Source organism: Oncorhynchus tshawytscha, linkage group LG27 (genome assembly GCF_018296145.1).
Source record: "Oncorhynchus tshawytscha isolate Ot180627B linkage group LG27, Otsh_v2.0, whole genome shotgun sequence".
NCBI classification, from domain to species: domain Eukaryota; kingdom Metazoa; phylum Chordata; class Actinopteri; order Salmoniformes; family Salmonidae; genus Oncorhynchus; species Oncorhynchus tshawytscha.
The window spans coordinates 4,620,346-4,627,500 of NC_056455.1; the positions used below are offsets into that span (position 1 = coordinate 4,620,346).

Here is a 7,155-nt window from a genome sequence, read left to right on the forward strand (position 1 = left end):
ATAAAAATGTGATTCACATACTTATTTTCCACCATAATTTGCAAATTAATTAATTAAAAATCCTACAATGTGATTTTCTGGATTTTTTTCCCTCATTTTGTCTGTCATAGTTGAAGTGTACCTATGGTGAAAATTACAGGCCTCTCATCTTTTTAAGTGGGAGAACTTGCACAATTGGTGGCTGACTAAATACTTTTTCTGGGAGACATAATGGAGTGTTAACTCGTGTGTTGTTGCTCCCGATGCCAGTTGGGTACACTGCAGCATCCACTGAGAGGCTCTTGCTGCCAAGGGAATGCCTGACTGCTTGAAATGCGTTTTGGACACTACAGTGAAAATGGTTAACTTTGTTAAAGCAAGGCCCCTGAGCTCTCAGGTATTTTCTGCATTATGCAATGATATGGGCAGCGACGATGTAACGCTTTTACAGCATACCGAAGTGCGCTGGTTATCAAGGGGCAAAGTATTGACACATTTCTTTTTAAATTGAGAGACCAGCTTAAAGTTTTCTTTACTGACCATTTTCCCTTGTCTGACTGCTTGCATGATGATGACATTTCTCACACGACTGGCCTATCTGGGTGATGTTTTTTTTACGGCTGAATGATCTGAATCTAGGATTACAGGGACTCTCCGCAAACTATATTCAATGTGCGGGACAAAATTGAGGCTATGATTAAGAAGTTGGAGCTCTTTTCTGTCTGCATTAACAAGGACAACACACAGGTCTTTCCATTGTATGATATCCTTTGTGCGCAAATGAACTCAAGCTTACAGACAATGTCAAATGTGATATAGCGAAGCACCTGAGTGAGCTGGGTGCGCAATTACGCAGGTACTTTGCCGAAACGGACGACACAAACAACTGGATTCGTTAGGCTGTGCTCAGAGTTTCTTTCCTTGGCAAGTCGCGCTGTTAAAACACTGATGCCCTTAGCAACCACGTACCTATGTGAGAGTGTATTCTCGGGCTTCACTAGCATGAAAACTAAATACAGGCACAGACCGTGTGTGGAAAATGACTGAAGACGGAGACTCTCTCCAATACAACCCAACATTGCAGAGTTATGTGCATCCTTTCAAGCACACCCTTCTCATTAACCTGTGGTGAGTTATTCACCATTTTTGATGAACAAATAGTTTTATATGTAATATGGTTAAATAAAGAGCAAAATGATTGATTATTATTATTATTTGTGCCCTGGTCCTATAAGAGCTCTTTGTCACTTCCCACGAGCTGGGTTGTGACAAAGACTCACTCCCATTCTTATGTTTAATAAATGTTTCGTATAATGTGTGTGTGGCAGGCTTACAACGATGGCATAAAAACGTAATTTGAGAGTGTGCTGATCCTGGTATGCAGCTGGAGGTTTAATGTTTGAAGGGGTACGGGACTATAAAAAGTTTGGGAACCACTGCTCAAGTGGAATTGTGCCGCCAAGGTATCCTGAGGTGTCCTTCCTCTCTGACCTCAAACCCAGGACCTCTCTAGTAAGAGTGTCAATAAGGCATCAGCAAACCACCCAGCTGAATGCGAGATGGCCACGTACAGGTTAGAACCCTCATTCTGGCACCATAGCAGAATAAGAGAGAAAGAGATCCTCCCTGAGTCTGCATCCCAAATTGCACCCTTTTGAGGTGCCTTTTGGGACGTACACTGAGACGCCATAATAAAACCACAGCCCCGGACTGCATGAAGAGTGGTAGGGGAGTGTCACAGCGTTTGCAGCGGGGCGAAGTCACCTAGCTCACCTCTTTCTACCATGATTATTTCATGTCGGCTGTGGTATGTCTTGGACGGGCTCTGATATTGTGATGAATATTTGAGGGATTGAGAGGGTATCACTCTCGCACTCTCTTTTGTAGGGAGTGTTGACCTGCGCCAGTCTTTCTAGATCAGTCCCCAGATACAGTTGAAGTCAGATGTTTACATACACCTTAGCCCAATACATTTCAAACTCAGTTTTTCACAATTCCTGACATTTAATCCTCGTAAAAATTCCCTGTCTCAGGTCAGTTAAGATAACCACTTTATTTTAGAATGCGAAATGTCAGAATAATAGTAGTGATTTATTCCAGCGTTTATTTCTTTCATCACATTCCCAGTGTGTCAAATGAAGTTTACATACACTCAATTAGTAACTGAGTCAGGTTTGTAGGCCTCCTTGCTCGCACACGCTTTTTCAGTTCTGCCCACAAATGTTCTATGGGATTGAGGTCAGGGCTTTGTGATGGCCACTCCAATACCTTGACTTTGTTGTCCTTAAACCATTGTGCCACAACTTTGGAAGTATGCTTGGGGTCATTGTCCATTTGGAAGACCCATTTGCAACCAAGCTTTAACTTCCTGACTGATGTTTTGAGATGTTGCTTCAACATATCCACATCATTTTCCTACCTCATGATGCCATCTATTTTGTGAAGTGCACCAGTCCCTCCTGCAGCAAAGCACCCCCACAACATGATGCTGCCACCCTGTGCTTCATGGTTGGGATGGTGTTCTTTGGCTTGCAAGCTTCCCGCTTTTTCCTCCAAACGTAACGATGGTCATTATGGCCAAGCAGTTCTATGGAGGACGTTTCTCCAAAAAGTACGATCTTTGTCCCCATGTGCAGTTGCAAACCGTAGTCTGGCTTTTTTACGGCGGTTTTGGAGCAGAGGCTTCTTCCTTGCTGAGCGGCCTTTCCGGTTATATCGATATAGGACTTGTTTTACTGTGGATATAGATACTTTTGCAACTGTTTCCTCCAGCATCTTCACAAGGTCATTTTGCTGCTGTTCTGGGATTGATTTGCACTTTTCGAACCAATGTACGTTCATCTCTAGGAGAGAGAACGCGTCTCCTTCCTGAGCGGTATGACGGCTGCGTGGTCCCATGGTGTTTATACTTGCGTACCATTGTTTGTACAGATGAATGTGGTACCTTCAGGAGTTTGGAAATTGCACCCAAGGATGATCCAGACATGTGGAGGTCTAAAAATGTTTTTTTTTCTGAGGCCTTGGCTGATTTCTTTTGATTTTCCCATGATGTCAAGCAAAGAGGCACTGAGTTTGAAGGTTGAAATGCATCCACAGGTACAAACATTCCCAAAACAGAAACCGTGGATTGATGGCAGCATTCGCGTGAAACTGAAAGTGCGAACCACTGCTTTTAATCAGGGCAAGGTGACCGGAAATATGACCGAATACAAACAGTGTAGCTATTCCCTCCGCAAGGCAATCAAACAAGCTAAGCGTCAGTATAGAGACAAAGTAGAATCTCAATTCAACGGCTCAGACACAAGAGGTATATGGCAGGGTCTACAGTCAATCACGGATTACAAAAGAAAACCAGCCCGTCATGGACCCGGATGTCTTGCTCCCAGGCAGACTAAATAACTTTTTTGCCCGCTTTGAGGACAATACAGTGCCACTGACACGGCCTGCAACCAACACATGCGGCCTCTCCTTCACTGCAGCCGAGGTGAGTAAAACATTTAAACGTGTTAACCCTCGCAAGGCTGCAGGCCCAGACGGCATCCCCAGCCGCGCCCTCAGAGCAAGCGCAGACCAGCTGGCTGGTGTGTTTACGGACATATTCAATCAATCCCTATCCCAGTCTGCTGTTCCCACATGCTTTAAGAGGGCCACCATTGTTCCTGTTCCCAAGAAAACTAAGGTAACTGAGCTAAACGACTAGCACTAGCCCCATAGCACTCACTTCTGTCATCATGAAGTGCTTTGAGAGACTAGTCAAGGACCATATCACCTCCACCCTACCTGACACCCTAGACCCACTCCAATTTGCTTACTGCCCAAATAGGTCCACAGACGATGCAATCTCAACCACACTGCACACTGCCCTAACCCACCTGGACAAGAGGAATACCTATGTGAGAATGCTGTTCATCGACTACAGCTCGGCATTTAACACCATAGTACCCTCCAAGCTCGTCATCAAGCTCGAGACCCTGGGTCTCGACCCCGCCCTGTGCAACTGGGTACTGGACTTCCTGACGGGCCGCCCCCAGGTGGTGAGGGTAGGCAACAACATCTCCACCCCGCTGATCCTCAACACTGGGGCCCCACAAGGGTGCGTTCTGAGCCCTCTCCTGTACTCCCTGTTCACCCACGACTGCGTGGCCATGCACGCCTCCAACTCAATCATCAAGTTTGCGGACGACACAACAGTGGTAGGCTTGATTACCAACAACGACCAGACGGCCTACAGGGAGGAGGTGAGGGCCCTCGGAGTGTGGTGTCAGGAAAATAACCTCACACTCAACGTCAACAAAACTAAGGAGATGATTGTGGACTTCAGGAAACAGCAGAGGGAACACCCCCTATCCACATCGATGGAACAGTAGTGGAGAGGGTAGCAAGTTTTAAGTTCCTCGGCATACACATCACAGACAAACTGAATTGGTCCACCCACACGGACAGCATCGTGAAGAAGGCGCAGCAGCGCCTCTTCAACCTCAGGAGGCTGAAGAAATTTGGCTTGTCACCAAAAGCACTCAAAAACTTCTACAGATGCACAATCGAGAGCATCCTGGCAGGCTGTATCACTGCCTGGTACGGCAACTGCTCCGCCCACAACTGTAAGGCTCTCCAGAGGGTAGTGAGGTCTGTACAACGCATCACCGGGGGCAAACTACCTGCCCTCCAGGACACCTACACCACCCAATGTTACAGGAAGGCCATAAAGATCATCAAGGACAACAACCACCTGAGCCACTGCCTGTTCACCCCGCTATCATCCAGAAGGCGAGGTCAGTACAGGTGCATCAAAGCTGGGACCGAGTGACTGAAAAACAGCTTCTATCTCAAGGCCATCAGACTGTTAAACAGCCACCACTAACATTGAGTGGCTGCTGCCAACACACTGACTCAACTCCATTAATAATGGGAATTGATGGGAAATGATGTAAAATATATCATTAGCCACTTTAAACAATGCTACCTAATATAATGTTTACATACCCTACATTTTTCATCTCATATGTATACGTATATACTGTACTCTATATCATCTACTGCATCTTTATGTAATACATGTATCACTAGCCACTTTAACAATGCCACTTTGTTTACATACTCATCTCATATGTATATACTGTACTCGATATCATCTACTGTATCTTGCCTATGCTGCTCTGTACCATCACTCATTCATATATCTTTATGTACATATTCTTTATCCCCTTACACTTGTGTGTATAAGATAGTAGTTTTGGAATTGTTAGTTAGATTACTTGTTGGTTATTACTGCATTGTCGGAAATAGAAGCACAAGCATTTCGCTACACTCGCATTAACATCTGCTAACCATGTGTATGTGACAAATAAAATTTGATTTGATTTGATCTCCAATTGACTGAAATGATGTCAATTAGCCAGAAGCTAATTAATTAATCAGAAGCTTCTAAAGCCATGACATAATTTTCTGGAATTTTCCAAGCTGTTTAAAGGGACAGTCAACTTAGTGTATGTAAACTTCTGACCTACTGGAATTGTGATAATGTGAATTATAAGTGAAGTAATCTGTCTGTAAACAATTGTTGGAAAAATGACTTGTGTCATGCACAAAGTAGATGTCCTAACCGACTTGCCAAACCTATAGTTTGTTCACAAGAAATGTGTGGAGTGGTTGAAAAAAACTAGTTTTAGTGACTCCAACCTAAGTGGACGTAAACTTCCGACTTCAACCGTATCTGTCGCTCGAGGAGTCGGGTCTCGCTCTACTGTTGTATCTGTGCCTTGTGTTTGATGCTGATTGGCCCTGTGTTTGATGCTGATTGGCCTGTGTAGGGCAGCATGATCCCATAAATCATCAAACACACACCACTAGCACAACAATAGAGACCTTTCTGTTTTACTTAGTACTTACTGCTAGTTTTCCATGGATTCCAAGTTGGCCCGATACCAATGCCAGATGTTATGAAGAATTTGCTGTTCGAATCAGTGGGAGTTGAGTCTATATATAAATGTGATGGCACAGAGACTTACCCAGTAAAAGGGCTTAACTGGAATGGAGAGATGTTCATGGTTGTGCCACCTGCCATGCCAAGAAGTGCCGTTGCCAAACTGGGCACAGGAATCTCCTCTGGCATGTGGAGAGGGCATCACCCACCACATTGGCAGTGCCCCTGTCGTGACATGACTACCTTCTGCTGGGAGGGTAGGCTTACATACAGTATGTTCACTATGTGACCGCACCCAGTGAAGCGGGGCTAGATTCACGCCCCATCATGTCCACACGGACTCCATCCCCGGCTGCATTCAGTTGCTTTCCCCTGCCTTCACAAAGCCCACAAGTCAACGAAACCAGGGCCATTTGGCACAAAATGGTCGACATCGGATGTGCTATGTTTGCTAATGTATGGTACGTTTCAAGTCATCCATATTGGCTCTGCTGATCCTGGTTGAGGGCAAAGGGAGGTCAGGGAGGGGCTTGACTGGTCACCTGACCTTCAAACAGGGCTCCGAGCAGAGGAGTGTTTGACCTGGCCTGTGCACACTGCCGAAGCCATACCAACTCTGCTCTGCCACAACACACACACACATACACACGCACACCAGCTCTGGTCTGCCGACATTAGGGGCAGTCGCCACTTAATCTCCCCCACAATTGTGTGTGGGCTGGAGTGGATTAGTGATATTGCTGGGCAAAGCGCAGCACCAGAGGGGCACACAAATCGCCGCCACGAGCAGTACTCTTAGTTGCTGCAGGGCATCAGTTCATTATCCCGTGCATCTGGCTGCAAATCTGTCCGTGTTTGCTCTCCGTTTCTCTTTCTTTACAGCCTGTTTACTCGTCCCTTTCTGTCCGTTTGTAATTTGCCCTCTGTTTACGTTTGATATGTTTGTTTTGTCGGCTTGCCTGTCTTGTCTATTACCCTCTACTCATCTGTCTGTCTGTCTGTCTGTCTGTCTGTCTGTCTGTCTGTCTGTCTGTCTGTCTGTCTGTCTGTCTGTCTGTCTTGTCTATTACCTCTACTCATCTGTCTGTCTGTCTGTCTGTCTGTCTGTCTGTCTGTCTGTCTGTCTGTCTGTCTGTCTGTCTGTCTTGTCTATTACCCTCTACTCATCTGTCTGTCTGTCTGTCTGTCTGTCTGTCTGTCTGTCTGTCTGTCTGTCTGTCTGTCTGTCTGTCTGTCTGTCTGTCTTGTCTATT

The 7,155-nt window shown here is 45.6% G+C and overlaps 1 protein-coding gene across 3 annotated transcripts in view; it reads left to right on the plus strand.

Annotated features, from left to right (window-relative positions):
- The window catches only part of LOC112225905 (retinoic acid receptor alpha), a 214,002-nt gene that overhangs the window by 193,988 nt on the left and 12,859 nt on the right, over positions 1-7,155 (plus strand). The window lies entirely within an intron of this gene.